Raw genomic sequence first — 18,918 nt, 5'->3', positions numbered from 1 at the left:
TCTTGTTTAAAATTTCCCTTGAAAGCTCTGCTCTTATCTGCAGCTCCTCCGGACACAATGGTTTTGGCACCCACTGAGTGGGTTATTCGTTCATCATTAATTTTTCAGTCTGAATTATGTAAGCTGAACCAATCGAGATGTCTATGGTGTTGGCTATTATTCTGCTGCTAATTGTTGGTCCTCTTCAGGGAGTTAATGAGGTTAATGTCTTGTTTGAAAATTGGTGTGGATAGATTTCATCTTCAACATTGTCTCACTCCTTAAAATTAGTGACCCATTTGTAAACTGCTGCTTTATTCCCAGGATCTGTTCTCCTCAACTTTTTGTAAAGCATCAGTGATGTCATCATTCTTCCACCCAAGCTTCACCACAAAGTTGATATCTGTTTTTGTTTCAATTTTGGCAGAATTCATGTTGCTTTGATGGGACTCTTTGCACACTGATGTCTTATCCTTCTTAGTACCTCAGACTAGATCCTATATAAATGTGTAATAGCAAATTAGTAAAAGTTCATTTTGGTGTAAAAAAATGAAATCCATGTATAGTTTCATTTTTTTCATTCACTTCATAATAAGTGTTTTCCATGATTTTTTTAAAGATACCCCATATTGTTATTCAGAGATCTGTTACTTAAGGAAGTTAATATTTACTGAAAACATTTTTAATTTCTGAAGTCTCCTAAATCAAAGAACACTTGTTTACACAGAGAAAAAAATACAATATAAGCAGTACATTTAAATTGGGAGAACCATATTTTTCTATGCTAAATACTTGATTACGCATAACACTGCAGTGCTATCGAAACACAATATTAACTTGAAAATTTTTGAGAACAAGTCCTCATCTGCATAATTATTTTAATGCATATATATTATCCAGCATAACATATTTATTCTTGAAGTAAACCCACATGGGACATAAAACTAATCTCCTGATAATGATAAAAAGTCATACAAGAAAATTGTTACTTTTCTTAAGAATTAAAAAAAAAAAAAAAGATGTAATTCAAGAGGTTAGTTCTTTGGTATGAACAAAACCTCTTTTTTAAAATCATCTAAGCCAGGCATGGTGGCACACACCTATAATCCCAGCACTTTGGGAGGTCAAGGTGGGAGGATTGCTTAAGTCAGTTTTTGAGTTTGAATTTGAGACCAGCCTGGGCCACACAGAGAGACCCCGTCTCTACAAAAAATAAAAAAAATAGCTGGGTGTGGTGGCACATGCCTGTGGTTCCAACTACTTGAGAGACGAAAGCTGGAGGATTGTTTGAGCCTGCAGGTTAAGACTGCAGTGAACCATGATTGTGCCACCGTGCTCCAGCTTGAGGGATAAAGCAAAACCCTGTTTCAGTAAAATAACAAATAAATAAATAAATTCTGCTCAAAAATGACTATCTATGTAGGGTTAGTGAAAAACTGAAGCTATTTCATAGAAAATACATAAGTCACAGTAATGTGACTTTTGACAATGGTCTGCTCAAGCTCATTCTTAGTTGAAGCTAGGAGAACACCCAAGCAACCTTTGAAGCTGACTGTCTGTTAAATAACCAACTCTGTTATTTAACTCTCTTGCAGACATTTCTGATATATCACACATTAATTAATGATTGAGATGCATATTCAGTTTTTATTATAAGTAAATATTTTTGTAAGTAAAATTTTGAAATAATATCATGAAAATTTTAGAATTAATGCATACATTTTTTTACAAACCTAAATTATGATTCATTCAAGGTGATCCCAAAATGAGCACCTGAGTATGGAGTTGGGGAAGAGTTGAATGACAAAAATGTGAACAACTTTCAACACCAAAACATCTTTTATTCTCTTTCCTGCACCACTGTACTCTACTCATTGTTTTTTGTTTTTTCTCCTGTCTCTAGTCTCATTTTTATCTCATTTCTCCTTATCTTTCCCTGCTTTTTTCCTCATCTCTCCCCCAATCTTTCTTATACTATTTTCTCCACTTTTCTATATGACTCCTTTCTCCTCTTCTCTTTTGTTTCATTTCCTGCAAATTCTGTCTTTATTTTTACTGCACTTCAAAAAAAAAAAAAAAAAAAGAAAGAAAGAAATGATAAACTTAATGATGATTCTTATAATTGAGAAATAAATTTTCGTATGGCAAATTTAGGTCATATACCTAAATGTGAACATTAGCTTCAAGTGGTATAGATATGTATTTCATTAAAGCAATATCATTTTAGGTTTTTTAACATGAAGCATATCTTTTGAAATAATTATGAGGTAGTCTGGCCAAGGAATGGAATTGAGTTTGTGATGACAGAGATTTGCCAAAGATCAAATTGGCCTGCCTCTCAATGTTGCCCTGCCTGAGCAAATTGGCAATTCATAAATGCTTTGGTTGATGATGCACACAAAAATTCTTACAAAGGAAGCCAGTGGGCCTGCTGCTATGTGTGGCCAAAGAGTTCCTCTTGCCAGCTGCTGAGTCCAGTTGCAGAGTTGCTCCTGGCAGACAGAGGCTTCCCTGGAGCAAGATATACTGAAAGACTTTTTCGTGCACATGGAAGGGTGTGTTGCTAGCTATCACCCTGAGAAATGAAGAAGAGAAGGATGTTTCTAATGAACTTCCCATTTAGAACCATCACTATTTGAAGAAAGACAAGCACTTAGATTTATGCCAGTATTTAGGGCATATTCCACTGAGCCCCCTCAATTAGAGAAATAGAGCTAACATACTAAAATACCTAAGAAAAGAAGCCTAAAAATGAAAGGAAATTTTAGAGATACTGGCGGAGGGAGGTATACAGTGTATACATGGGATATCTAAGTATTCTATGCTGTTTATACTGATTTTAATGTTGCCTTTACAGCCTGATTTATGCATGATGTAGGCAAATATTTTTTTTTTTTTCCCAAAGTACCAATGAGTACTAGTAGCTCACCTACCACAGGTTGATCTTAACCCAATTTTTTATACTCTAGGTATTGGTTTGCTTCTCCTACATTAAGTGATTTTTTAAAAAGGAAAATATCAATATCAAAAAGTCATGCAATGAATATGGTGGAGAAAATGTATAGTCTTCATAACCACTACATTACTACTAGTATGTTACTACTATTACTATCACTACTGTTACTACTAAAAAGAGTTAAAGATTATTATGAGATTAAAATCTAGCAAACTGAGAGAAAAAAAGCTTTAGAAGCCATTGTGCTAAGTGTGTATGTATATATTCAATGTTTCAACTCAATTCCACTGAGCATACTGAGGAAGAGTGGAGGGATTCACATAACGTATGAACTAGAGAAATGGCAGTGAGAGCCAAGGACCAGTAATGGAGGTAGGGTTGGTTATGACAAATAAAACAATTTTTTAAAAATGTGACTTCATTATCATACTCAACAAAGTTAATCATTCATTTTTAATATTATCTAATATAGGGTATATAGAAGAATTTCCCTGATTTCCCCACAAATGCCTTTTTGAAAGTGGATTTATTTGTAAATAAATGTAAGTTCCAAATAAGTTCTACACATTCTGTTTGGCCATAGTACTTAAGTCTAATAATTCAAATATATATCTCTTAAGGCTGATAATTCAAATAGAACTCCAGCTTTAACATCTTTGGTTTAAAATTTCTGAATTAATTGCTACATGGTATGTACATTAGAAGCAATATATTATTATCTATAATCTGGGCATTATAAATTTGTTTAACAATTATTATGAAGAAAATGTAGAAACTATGCAAAAATATTTTGTTCTCAACATTAAAAAATTATCTCTTAAAGGGAAATGTGCACATACATTTCAAATATATTTAAATTAATGTGTATATATATTTTTATATAGGTTTTCCTACACTTAAAATATGTAAAATGTTAGTTCTCATTCTTTGCTACCTCATTTTATTCTCAGAGGCAACAGAGCTAATAGTAAGTATTAAGGCTTGGATAACCCAATATGAATTTGAATATAGATGTTTCAGAAAATGATTACAGCAAAGTAAAATAATGTTCTAAACTATCACTTAAATTGAAAGATATACACAGATATATAATGGTCATACTTGAAAGAATATGAGACCAGAGCAAATATAATCCTAAAATATTTTGCTTTCAGGGAAACCACACATAGCTCAATTTCATTAACAATTCCATAAACTTAATTTATTTTATGCAACGAATGTGGTTTTTAAGACAAAGTCTCACCAATCTTCATTACTGCCTGGTGATATGATTTGGTTCATCACCAAAAGAAATCAAAGTGGAAAAAGACTAACCATTGCACTTGATAATATGCAACATAAGTGATGCTCAAGATTGTTTGAAAACCAATTTTTCAAAAATCTATTATGGCCATGTAAGTTATTTTAGTCCTTTGGTACAAAGAAGTGTGTCCTTTAAATTGAATTGGTATAAAATTTCCTCCTGCCATCTCTGAAGGGTGTAAACAGTGTAAGTTTATGTGATTTTTAAAGATAAAAATATTAATATCAAAAGTCTTGTAAGAAATATTTGGAGAAAATGTATAACCTTAATAACAGCTACATTACTACTAATATTACTACTACTACTACTACTAAGGGGAATCAAAAAGTATCCTGAAATTAAAATCTAGAAAATTCAGAGAAAATTTGCTTTGAGAGCTATTGTGCTTATTGTGTGTGTATGTATGCATGCATGCATATTTGTATGTGTATATTCATTTGTAGTTTGGTATTCTCATTTTTTAATTTATAATAAGGCACTCAGGCAATGAGGACAAGAGATTGTCAACAAAGAGATAGAAAATACTGAAAAATTATCAAACAGCAATCTTGGAGCTAAAGAATAATATAACTGAACTAAAAAAGAAAACGATTGGAGAGTTTCCAGGGCAGAGCAGATTGAGCAAAATTAAGAATTAGCAGACTCAAAGATAGGTCACTGGAATGTATCCATTCATAAGATCAAAAAGAGAAAAAAAGAAAGACTGAAGAAGGCTTAAGGAACATACAGGACCATATCAAGTAGACCAATAATTGGTGGCACAGAAGGAGAGAGAGAAAGAAAGGGGCAGAAAGCTTATTCAGAGAAATGACAGATGAAATCTTTCCAAATCTAGGGAAGGAAATGGACATCCCGATTCAGAAAGCCCAAGGAACTACACATAAAATAAGCCTTCTCCCAAAAAATGTCCACACAGAAATGCATTATAATCAAATTTTCAAATGTCAAATACAAAAATAGAATTTTGACAGCAGCAAGCAAAAAGTAACTTGTTATGTACAATGGAACTCTCATGGGATTTATAGCATATTTCTCAGCAGAAATATTGCAGGAAAGAAGTAAGTCAACTTCAAAATGTTGAAAGAAAAAAAAAAAAGCTATCAATTAAGAATATCATACCTGGCAAAACTGTCCCCAGAAATGAAGGTGAGAAAAAGACTTCTCCTGACAAACAAAAGCTGAAGTACTCTATCACTCCTTGACCTGCCTTATGATAGATGCTAATGAGAATTTGCCTGCTGATACTCAGGCAAACAGGGTCTAGAGTGGACCTCAAGCAAACTCCAACAGACCTGCAGCTGAGGCTCCTGACTGTTAGAAGGAAAAATAACAAACAGAAAGCACATCCATGATGAAACCACAAAGATGGGGGAAAAGCAGTACAGAAAAGCTGGAAATTCTAAAAATCAGAGTGCCTCTCCTCCTCCAAAGGAACACAGCTCCTCGGCAGCAACGGAACAAAGCTAGACGGGGAAGGACTTTGATGAGTTGAGAGAAGACTGCAGACAATTAAACTTCTCCAAGCTAAAGGAGGAATTACGAACCCAGCACACAGAACCTAAAAACGTTGAAAAAAGATTTGATGAATGGCTAACTAGAAAAAACAACGCAGAGAAGTCCGTAAATGACCTGATAGAGATGAAAACCATGCCATGAGAACTACATGACAAATGCATAAGCTTCAGTAACTGACTCAATCAACTGGAAGAAAAGGTATCATTGATTGAAGATCAAATGAATGAAATGAGGTGAGAAGAGAGGTTTAGAGAGAAAAGAGTAAAAAGAAATGAACAAGGCCTCTAAGAAATATAGGACTATGTGAAAAGACAAAATCTATGTCTGATTGGTGTACCTGAAAGTGACAGGGAGAATGGAACCTAGCTGGAAAACACTCTGAAGGATTATTATCCAGGAGAACGTCCCCAACCTAGCAAGGCAGGTCAACATTCAAATTCAGGAAATACAGAGAACACCACAAAGATACTCCTCGAGAAGAGCAACTCCAAGACACATAACTGTCAGATTCACCAAAGTTGAAATAAAGGAAAAAATGTTAAGGGCAGCCAGAGAGAAAGGTTGGGTTATGCACAAAGGGAAGCCCATGAGACTAACAGCGGATCTCTCAGGAGAAGCTCTACAAGTCAGAAGAGAGTGGGGGCCAGTATTCAATATTCTTAAAGAAAAGCATTTCAACCCATAATTTCATATCCAGCCAAACTAAGTTTCATAAGTGAAGGAGAAATAAAACCCTTTACAGACAAGCAAATGCTGAGAGATTTTGTCACCACCAGGCCTGTCTCACAAGAGCTCCTGAAGGAAGCACTAAACATGGAAAGGAACAACCAGTACCAGCCAATGCAAAAACATACCAAAATGTAAAGACCATCGAAGACAGGAAGAAATTGCATCAACTAACGAGCAAAATAATCAGCTAACATCATAGTGACAGGATCAAATTCACACATAACAATATTAACCTTAAACGTAAATGAGCTAAATGGGCCAATTAAAAGACACAAACTGGCAAATTGGATAAAGAGTCTACACCCATCAGTTTGCTGTATCCAGGAGACCCATCTCACGTGCAGAGACACACATAGACTCAAAATGAAGGGATGGAGGAAGATCTACCAAGCAAATGGGGGGGAAAAAAAAAGGCAGGGGTTGCAATCCTAGTCTCTGATAAAACAGAAAAACAGACTTTAAACCAACAAAGATCAAAAGAGACAAAGAAGGTCATTACATAATGGTACAGGGATCAATTCAACAAGAAGAGCTAACTATCCTAAATATATATGCACCCAATACAGGAGCACCCAGATTCATAAAGCAAATCCTTAGAGACTTACAAAGAGACTTAAACTTCCACAAAATAATAATGAGAGACTTTAACACCCCACTGTCAACATGAGACAGATCAACAAGACAGAAAATTGACAAGGATATCCAGGAATTGAACTCATCTCTGCACCAAGAGGACCTAATAGACATCTACAGAACTCTCCACCCCGAATCAACACAATATACATTCTTCTTAGCACCACATCGCACTTATTCCAAAATTGATCACATAGTTGGAAGTAAAACACGCCTCAGCAAATGTAAAAGAACAGAAATTATAACAAACTGTCTCTCAGACCACAGTGCAATCAAACTAGAACTCAGGATTAAGAAACTCAATCAAAACCACTCAACTACATGGAAATTGAACAACCTGCTCCTGAATGACTGCTGGGTACATAACAAAATGAAGGCAGAAATAAAGATGGTCTTTGAAACCAATGAGAACAAAGACACAACATACCAGAATCTCTGGGACACATTTAAGACAGTGTGTAGAGGGAAATTTATAGCACTAAATGTCCACAAGAGAAGCAGGAAAGATCTAAAATTGACACCCTAACATTACCCATTAAAAGAACTAGAGAAGCAAGAGCAAACACATTCAAAAGCTAGCAGAAGGCAAGAAATAACTAAGGTCAGAGCAGAACTGAAGGAGATAGAGACAGAAAAAAAAACCCTTCAAAAAATCAATGAATCCAGGAGTTGTTTTTTTGAAAAGCTCAACAAAATTGATAGACGGCTAGCAAGACTAATAAAGAAGAAAAGAGAGAAGAATCAAATAGACACAATAAAAAGTGATAAAGGGGATATCACCCCCGACCCCACAGAAATATAAACTACCATCAGATAACATTATAAATACCTCTACGCAAATAAACTAGAAAACCTAGAAGAAATGGATAAATTCCTGGACACATACACTCTTCCAAGACTAAACCAGGAAGAAGTTGAATCCCTGAATAGACCAAAAACAGGCTCTTAAATTGAGGCAATAATTAATAGCCTACCAACCAAAAAAAGTCCAGGACCAGACAGAGTCACAGCCGAACTCTACCAGAGGTACAAGGAGGAGCTGGTACCATTCCTTCTGAAACTATTCCAATTAACAGAAAAAGAGGGAATCCTCCCTAACTCATTTTATGAGGCCAACATCATCCTGATACCATAGCCTGGCAGAGACACAACAAAAAAAGATAACTTTAGACCAATATCCCTGTTGAACATCGATGCAAAAATCCTCAATAAAATACTGGTAAATCGAATGCAGAAGCACATCAAAAAGCTTGTCCACCATGATCAAGTGAGCTTCATCCCTGGGATGCAAGGCTGGTTCAACATATGCAAATCAATAAACATAATCCAGCATATAAACAGAACCAAAGATAAAAACCTCAAGATTATCTCAGTAGATGCAGAAAAGGCCTTTGATAAAATTCAATAGCCCTTCATGATAAAAACTCTCAATAAATTCAGTATTGATGGAACATATCTCAAAATAATAAGAGCTATTTATGACAAACCTACAGCCAATATCATACTGAATGGACAAGAACTGGAAGCATTCCCCTTGAAAACTGGCACAAGTCAGGTATGCCCTCTCTCACCACTCCTATTCAACATAGTGTTGAAAGTTCTGGCCAGGGCAATCAGGCAAGAGAAAGAAATAAAGGGTATTCAATTAGGAAAGGAGGAAGTCAAATTGTCCCTGTTTGCAGATGACATGATTGTATATTTAGAAAACCCCACCATCTCAGCCCAAAATCTTATTAAGCTGATAAGCAACTTCAGCGAAGTCTCAGGATACAAAATTAATGTGCCAAAGTCACTAGCATTCTTATACACCAATAACAGACAAACAGAGAGCCAAATCATGAGTGGATTCCCATTCACAATTGCTTCAAAGCGAATAAAATACCTAGGAATCCAACTTACAAGGGATATGAAGGACCTCTTAAAGGAGAAGTATAAACCACTGCTCAATGAAATAAAAGAAGACACAAGCAAATGGAAGAACATTCCATGCTCATGAATAGGAAGAATCAATACCATAAAAATGGCCATACTGCCCAAGGTAACTTATAGATTCAGTGCCATCCCCATTAAGCTACCAATGACTTTCTTCACAGAATTAGAAAAAACTACTTTAAAGTTCATATGGAACCAAAAAAAAGCACGCATTGCCAAGACAGTCCTAAGGCAAAAGAACAAAGGTAGATGCATCATGCTACCTGACTTCAAACTATACTACAAGGCTACAGTAACCAAAACAGCATGGTACTGGTACCAAAACAGAGATATAGACCAATGGAACAGAACAGAGCCCTCAGAAATAATACCACACATCTACAACCATCTGATCTTTGACAAACCTGACAAATCCAAGAAATGGGGAAAGATTACCCTATTTAATAAATGGTGCTGGGAAAATTGGCTAGCAGTAAGTAGAAAGCTGAAACTGGATCCCTTCCTTACACCTTACACAAAAATTAATTCAAAATGGATTAGAGACTTAAATGTTAGACCTGAAAACCATAAAAACCCTAGAAGAAAACCTAGACAATACCATTCAGGACATAGGCATTGGCAAGGCATGGGCATGTCTAAAACACCAAAAGCAATGGCAACAAAAGCCAAAATTGACAAATGGGATCTAATTAAACTAAAGAGCTTCTGCACAGCAAAAGAAACTACCATCAGAGTCAACAGGCAACCTGTAGAATGGGAGAACATTTTTGCAATCTATGCATCTGACAAAGGGCTAATATCCAGAACCTACAAAGAACTCAAACAAATTTACAAGAAAAAAACAACCCCATCAATAAGTGGGTAAAGGCTATGAACAGACACTTCTCAAAAGAAGACATTTATGCAACCAACTGACACATGAAAAAATGCTCGTCATCACTAGCCATCAGAGAAATGCAAATCAAATCCACAATGAGATACCTTCTCACACCAGTTAGAATGGCAATCATTAAAAAGTCAGGAAACAACAGGTGCTGGAGAGGATGTAGAGAGATAGGAACACTTTTACACTGTTGCTGGGATTGTAAACTAGTTCAACCATTGTGGAAAACAGTGTGGCAATTCCTCAAGGATCTAGAACTAAAAATACCATTTGACCCAGCCACCCCATTACTGGGTATATACCCAAAGGATTATAAATCATGCTGCTATAAAGACACATGAACACATAGGTTTATTGTGGCACTATTCACAATAGCAAAGACTTGGAACCAACCCAAATGTCCATCAGTGACAGACTGGAATAAGAAAATGTGGCACATATACACCATGGAATACTATACAGTCATAAAAAAGGATGAGTTAATGTCCTTTGTAGGGACATAGATGCAGTTGGAAACCATCATTCTCAGCAAACCATCGCAAGAACAGAAAACCGAACACCGCATGTTCTCACTCAAAGGTGGGAATTGAACAATGAGAACACTTGGAAACAGGAATGGGAATATGACACACCGGGGCCTATTGTGGGGTGGGGAGGGCAGAGTGGGGAGGGAGAGCATTAGAGATATACCTAATGTAAATGTCAAGTTAATGGGTGCAGCACACCAACATGGCACATGTATACATATGTAACAAACCTGCACATTGTGCACATGTACCCTAGAACTTAAAGTATAATAAAGATAGATAAATAAATAAATAAATAAGTAAAAGGTATTAATACAAAATGTTAACAAGTATAAATGGTGACACTGATCACAAAAAGTGTGAGGAGGAACAGTAAAAAAATAGAGATTTTAATAAGATTAGTTGTTAAATTGTTATCTGCTTAAATTAGACCATTATAACTATAAATTGTTGTACATCAGCCCCATGGCAACCAAAAATAAAATAACTGCAGAAGATGCACTAAAAAAATAAAAATGAAAAAAAGAATCAATGCCCTTCAGTAAACAAAGAAAAAGAACCTCACTGAAACACAAGAGAATTTGGGAGGCTGAGGCAGGCAGATCACGAGGTCAGGAGATTGAGACCATCCTGGCTAACATAGTGAAACCCTGTCTCTGTTAAAAATACAGAAATTAGCCAGGCATGGTGGTGTGTACCTGTAGTCCCAACTACTCAAGAGGCTGAGGCAGAAGAATCACTTGAACCCAGGAGGTGGACGTTGTAGTGAGCTGAGATTGTGCCACTGCACTCCAACCTGGTGACAGAGCAAAACTCCATCTCTAAAAAAGAGAAAAACAAAACAAAACAATAAAACACAAGAGGAGACCTCAGGAGAGGAAAAGAGAGACTTAGGAATTACAAGACAGAAAGCAATGAACCATATAGCAATAGTAAGACCTTTCCAATCAGTAATTTTTTTAAATGTAAATTAGTTAAACTCCCAATTGAAAGACATAGAGTATCTGAATACAGTTAGAAAACAAGATCTAACTATATGTTGTCAACAAGAGACTTTAGATTTAAGGACACACATAGCTAGAAACTGAAGGGATGAAAAAACATATTTCATGCAAATGATAGCCAAAAGAAAACAGAGGTGGCTATAATTATGACAGAAATCAGGATCTCAAAAATATGTTGGCAATCTCTTATTCAGTGCAGCACAATTCATAATAGGAGAGAGGTGGAGACAACATGAATGTCCCTCATCAAATAAAGAAAATATTATGTGAATACATACAATATCATATATATGTAATATCATATATTATATATAAACATTAAAATAATTGAAATAAGTCAGTCACTGAAATACAAATAGTATATGATTCTACTCATATGAGGTATATAAAAAAGTCAAATATTTATAAGCAGAGAGTAAGGCCGTTGCCAGTGGGAGGGGGAAAGGGAAAATTGGGAGTTACTATTTAACAGGCATATGGTTTCAGTTATGCAAGATGATTAAAGTGACAGAGATCTGTTGTACAATATTGGGCCTGTAGTCAACAGTGCATGCTGTACAGCTTAAAATTTGTTGAGAGTAGAACTCATGTTAATCGTTGTAATCAGAATAAAAAAAAATTCCCATGACTAAAGAGCTTTCACCACTGAGACAAAAATTATATTATACCAACAGAATTGGAATTAATGTCTCCATTAAATTGGGTTTAACTGTTCAGATGACTGAGGTTAAATATTGGTTAAGGTTTTAATTGGGACATCATCAGATCGATGCTAAAGAAAACCAAATAAATTTTCCTCATGATCCAATTACAATGCTGAGTCATTTTATACACTCTAGCATATGAAAGGTGGCTAAGTCCAAACCTTGGAAAAACAAAATTGTAATCTGAACCCCTAACTAATTACTTAATAACTTCCTTCAACTTTATTGAAATATGAGTGTTTAAAATTCTTAAACTCTTTATCAGGTTACTTTACCAAAACATTGGTTTTAACTAACCAATTTTTTTCTTTGCTTATGTTTGATTTTCATGTTATATTATTTTTGTCTTGTAAGGAACAACCTTGAGAGATATTTGAATGGTTATTTTGTTAAGTTTTGATCACAATTGCATAGTCCTGTAAGTTTCCTCTTTTCCTTAAGCCAATTTTAACCAAGTTTCTGTAACTTGAAACTTAAAGAGCCCTCACCAAGGAGAAGGAGAAACCAGTGAAGTGGCTTTGCAGGCAGAGGTCTCAGCTGTAAGATGAGAACCAGAAAAGTGTGACGTTTTGGGAGCAAAAAGAAAAGTAATTGCTTTTCCAATACTTGTTTTCCTTGTCAGTTGCCATACACAAACATATCCTAAGAGGAATACAATTTGGGGGAAACAAAGATTTCACATTTTTATTTATTTTGGGTTAGAGGTTAAGATGAAATCTAGGTTCATGTTTTCAGAGTAATTTTTACAACCAACCATTAAGCTATGTTTTATATTTTTTTGTTATGTATAGATTTATTTTTACATTTATTTTGGTTTCCTGGATTTAGATTTGTCAATCAAGAATTTTTGTTTTTAAGTCCTGATTAACTTTTTTTCTTATTTCAAGAGATTCAATATTTGAGTTGATGGTAAATTTTTAATAACTCATCATCAATATTTAGAATTATAAGCATATACATATATAATTATTTCAGCTTACAGGTATACATACATTAAGAAATAATTTTCAATTGTTCTCTTACATTTTAGTCACATTTTTGCTTTGGCTCACTTTATGAACAGAAATGGAATCTATTGTGGATTTAAAATTTTATTCCTATGAAAAGTATTTTAAAATATTTATTTTCTTGCCTGTTAATTTTTTCACTAGCAGTAGTGTATTGTGAGCTTATAAATATTTTAGCATAAAGAAAAAAGAGACCCAGTTCCATCTTTCTTTTTTTTGTAAATAACATTTTCTTTCTAAGTTTCTGCACCTTGTAGATTCAGAAAAGTTTAAACAGTACCTTGCTCACATGTCACAGGACCTGACAGACTCATACCTCATCTGCACTTTCATCTGGTAACATTCATGATGGTTAGGTATAAAGAATGTTTTTTAGAGTATTTAGCATAATTAACTACCTTGCCATAATTTTATCCTATTATATATTTTTCATTACAAAATACAGTTCATTAGATATTACTGAACAAAAGGTATGTTTCAAACTTTTTAATTATGGTGGAATTATATAACAGGCATGATTATCAACAATGGTTTGCTCGATCAGCAATAAAATATGTTCTTACTGTTAAACAGTATAAAGCATGAAGCTGTTTCCTTGGTAATAGTATTTATCCTCTACATTAAAATTTTCCTTTTTTCATCTCAGAATCCCATAAGGCATACTGCAATCACAATATAGCACCACAAAACATATTTAAACATTCATTTAGGATTGTTTAATTTAAGAAATATGATTTAGTTTAAGATTTGTCCAAAAATTGTGAACACAGTCATAGGTTTAGGGTGTAATTAGCAAAACTTACAGGGGAGAATAAGAGGAATGTGAATTGCAAAGGAGTGGTATGTATTGCAATAAAAAAAAAAAATTTTTTTAATGTATATGATTAAGTAATTAAGGTAAATAATTTTAAAGTAGCTAATTATATTTTGAATAAGAAAATATGATAAAACATATATTCATTTCCCTTGCCACTTCTGAAATCATGTTGATAGAACCACCTATACCTAACAGCAATGATATCTTGGTTCTCTAATTGACAATTTGACCTATAAAATATGATAACATATCCATTGAGGTTATAATGGCTAATATTAAGTGGTAAGTTGGCTGGATTGAGGGATACCTAAGTGGCTGGTGAAGCATACTTTAATCAGTGGACTGAGAGAGGAAGATCAGCTTTCAACCTAGATAACCATCCAAAGGGCTGTGGCAGGGCAGAACAAAGCAGGCAGAAGGGGAACTTTCAACTTGCTTGCTTTTCTTTTTCCCTGCTCCTTCTCTCTAACACACTCTTTGAGAGCAATACCCCTATTTGTTCTCCTGCCTGGGGCCATTAAACTCCAGGCTTCTTGGTCTTTGGACTCTGGGACACGCACTCCCATGCACCAGCAGCCTCCTCTCTTGGGGGACTACATTTTTGGCTTCTCTCGTTTTGAGATGTTCAGAGTTGTACTGAGCCACACTGCTGGCTTCCCTGGGAGCCACACTACTTCTCTGGGAGTCACACTACTGTCTTTTCTCATTATCTAACTATCTAACTTGCAGTTGGTTTATCATAGGACTTTTCCTTTGTAATCGTGTGAGCCAATTTTCCCTAATAAATTTCCTTTCATACGCACACACACCCACACACACTTCCTGTTGGCTCTGTCACTCTGGAGAATCCTAATGCATAGGTATTAATATTTAAAGTATGTGTAGGGGTGTGTGTGTGCATGTGCACACATGTGCGCAAATGCATCTAACTATTGTTATGAGGCCAAATAAAATTGCTATATTATAGTTATAATGAGATTAGAGATATATTATCATAAAAATTATACTAAAACCAAAAAACAAATGGCCAAAATAAATTAGTTTTTCACTACTGCCAATAAAGTCACTCTTTCTCAGGCTCATCAAAAATCAGTTTTAGAAACATTTATATTGTCAGTAAAATTCCTCCCTATATAATCATTATAGTATTTCATATTTCATTCTTTATTCATGATATTACACTTCAGAAAAGTAATAAAGTGTGACTTTTAAAAAAAATCATTGTAACTCAAACATTTTAAAAAGTCTGATTATTCTAATTATTGACTTGACTTGAAATTTATGTATTTTGGTAATTTTATTTATTTTTATAAGTTTTAAATGTTGTGAAATAGTCTAGTTTAGAAAATGTATAATTTCTCATGTTGATAATGGCTATATTTTTGCCCCAGGATTTGTGAGAAAGAGCGAGAGAGAATGTGTGTGTGTGTATGTGTGTGTGTGTGTGTGTGTGTGTGTGTTTGTGTGTATGTGTGTGTATGGGAGAGAGAGAGAGAGATAAAATACTTGGTGTTTCCTAGTCCTTTTTATCAGAGTTTTTCTGTGGAATACAAATATACAACTGTTTGCTTTGCTTGCTTTTAAAATAACTGGAGTTAAAAAAATATAGCTGATCATGGGGTAAAAAAAAAAAACAAATAACCAGAAAATCCAAGCAATACCAAGTGAGTGCTGTCATGCCCATAAAAACAAGTATTTCAACATGACCTGGTGGTGTGGGCAGAACATCTGATGAAATTAAATAATCATCAGTTGTGTTAAGGTGTTTATAACTTTTCCTTCTTGTTCTTTATGAAAGCTTGAGATTTTGTAGTATTTCTTAATACGTGAAGTTGTGGCTCCTGTTTCACAGTTTACATAGGTAACTTAATCAACATTTCACAGTTAGAATTTTCATATTATAGGCATATTTCATTTTTGTGCACTTTGCTTTATCACACCTCACAGATATTGTGTGGTTTTTTTTTGTTGTTGTTGTTGTTGTTTTTTTTTGAAACAGTGTCTCTCTCTATCATCTAGGCATCCAGGATGGAGTGCAGTGGTGCGATCTCAGCTCACTGTAACCTCCACCTCCTGGGTTCAAGTGATTCTCCTGCCTCAGGCTCCCAAGTAGTTGGGACTACAGACATGTGCCACCATGCCTGGCTAATTTTTTGTATTTTTAGTAGAGATAGAGTTAGCAAAGATGGTCTCAATCTCCTCACCTTGTGATCCACCCAACTCAGCCTTCCAAAGTGCTGTGATTATAGGTGTGAGCCACAGCACCTGGCCTATTGTGTGCTTTTTACAAAGTAAAGCTTTGTGGCAAGTTTTCATCAAGCAAGTCTACTAGCAAAATTTTCCAACAGCATGTGCTCACTTTATATCTCTGTGTCACATTTTGGCATTTCTCACAATATTTCAAACTTGTCCATTATTATTTTGTATGTTTTGTTTACCTGTGATCCTGTTCATTGATGTTATTATTGTAATTTTTGGGAGTGCCATGAACTGTGCCCATATAAGATGATGAACTTAATTGGTTAATGTCCTGTGTGTTCCGACTGCTCCACTGACTCGTCATTGCCCCAGCTTACTCCTCCCCATGCGTCTCTATTTCCTGAGACACAGCGGTATTGAAGTTAGGCCAATAAATAATTCTGCAATGGCCTCCAAGTGTTCAAGTGAAAGCAAGAGTCATCTGTATTTCACTTAAAATTGAAAACTAGAAATGAATAAACATAGTGAGGAAGGCAGTGTTGAAAACTGAGACAGGATGGAAGCTAGTGCCCTTGTAGCAAACAGGCAGCCAATTTGTGAAAACAAAGGAAATGCCTTAACAGCACAACTCCTGCGAATTCAAGAATGATAAGAAGGCAAAATAGCCTTATTGCTAACGTGGGAAAACGATTTAGTGGAACAATAGAAGATAAAACCAGCCAAAGCATTTCCTTAAGCCACAGTCTACTCCAGATTGAGGATCTAACTATCTTCAGTTCTATGAAGGCTGAGAAAGGTGAAGAAACTGCTAAAGAAAAGTTTAAAGCTATTAATAGCAGAGATTGTTTCATGAGATTTAAGAAAAGAAGTTGTCATCATAACGTAAATGTGCAAGGGGAAGCAACAAGGGATTATGTAGAAGCTGCAGCAAGGTATCCAGAAGATTTAGCTAAGATTATTAATGAAGATTGCTACACTAGACAACAGATTTTCAATGTATTATAGATATAACAGCATTCTATTGGAAGAAGATGCCATCTAGGACTTTCATAGCTACAGAGGAGAAGCCAATACCTGGCCTCAGAGCTTCAAGAATAGGCTTAGTCTTTTGTTAGGAGTTAATGCACCTGGTGACTTTCAGTTAAAGCCAATGTCCATTTACCATTCCAACATCCTAGGACGCTTAAAAATTATTCCCGATCTACTCTCCTGTGCTCTATAAAATGGAACAACAAAGCCTGAATAGAAGCACATTGCTTATAATATGCTTTACTAAATATTTTAAGACCACCATTAAGACCTACTGCTTAGTTAAAAAAATTATTTGCAATATTATTGCTCATTGAAAATGCACCTGATAATCCAAGAGATCTGATAGAGATGTACGAGATCAATGATGTTTTCATGACTGCTTACACAATACCCGTTCTGTAGCCCATAGATCAAAGAGTAATGTCAAATTTCAAGTGTTATTATTTAAGAAATACATTTTGTAAGGCTGTAATTGCCATAGATTATGATTCTTATGATTAATCTAGGCAAAGTAAATTGAAAACTTCCTGGAAAGGATCTAGATGCCATTAAGAACATTGTGATACATGAGAGGAGGTCAAAATATCAATATTAACAGAGAATTGGAAGAAGTTTAACGTCTGTGGATGACTTTGAGAGAGGTTCAAGACTTTAGTGGAAGAAATAACTACAGATGTGGTGGAAAGAAAAAGAGAACTATAGTTAGAAGTGGAGCCTGAAGCTGTAAGTGAATTGATCCTATCTCATTATACAACTTGAATGAATAAGAAGTTGCTTCTTATGGACCAGCAAAGAAAATGGTTTCCTAAGATGTAATCTATACCTGGTGAAGATAATGTGAACACTGCTGAAATAATGATAAATAACTTAGAATATTGCATAAACTTAGTTGATAAAGCAGCAGCATGGTTTGAGGGGATTGATTCCAATTTTGAAAGATGTTCTACTGTGGGTGAAATGCTATCAAATAACACTGCAGAGAAATTGTTCAGAAAAGGAAGAGTTAATTGATGCAGTAAATGTCACTGTTGCCTTAATTTAAGAATTTGCCAGAGCCATGCCAAACTCCAGCACCCATCACCCTGATCAGTCAGCAGCCATCAACATTAAGGCAAGACTCTTCACCGGCAAGAAATTACAACTCCCTGAAGGCTCAGATGATCATTAGTACTTTTTTTTTTTTTTCAAATGGAGACTCACTTTGCTGCCCAGGCTGGAGTGTAGTGGTGCTATCTTGGCTCAGTGCAGCCTCTGCCTCCTGCGTTCAAGCACTTCTCCTGCCTCAGCCTCCCAAGTAGCTGGGGCCACAGGTGCGTGCCATCACGTCCAGCTAATTTTCATATTTTTAGTAGAGAAATTTTCTGGACAAAATTTTCACCATGTTGTCCAGGCTGGTCTCGAACTCCTGGATTCAAGTGATCCACATACCTTGGCCTCCCAAATTGTTAGGATTACAGGCGTGAGCCACCGTGCCCAGCAATCATTAGCATTTTTAGTCAATAAAATATTTTTAAATTAAGGTATGCACATTGTTTTTTAGATACAGTGTTATTGAAAACAATATACCTCAGCATAGTGTAAACGTAAATTGTATATATACACCAGGAAACCAAATAATTTGTGTGACTGGCTTTACTGTTAAATATGCTTTATTGTGACGGTTTGGAACACAACTCATATCTGTGATGTTAAGCTATA

This window comes from Macaca nemestrina, chromosome 16 (genome assembly GCF_043159975.1).
Source record: "Macaca nemestrina isolate mMacNem1 chromosome 16, mMacNem.hap1, whole genome shotgun sequence".
Classification (NCBI taxonomy): domain Eukaryota; kingdom Metazoa; phylum Chordata; class Mammalia; order Primates; family Cercopithecidae; genus Macaca; species Macaca nemestrina.
Note: the sequence above shows the minus strand (reverse complement) of the source record.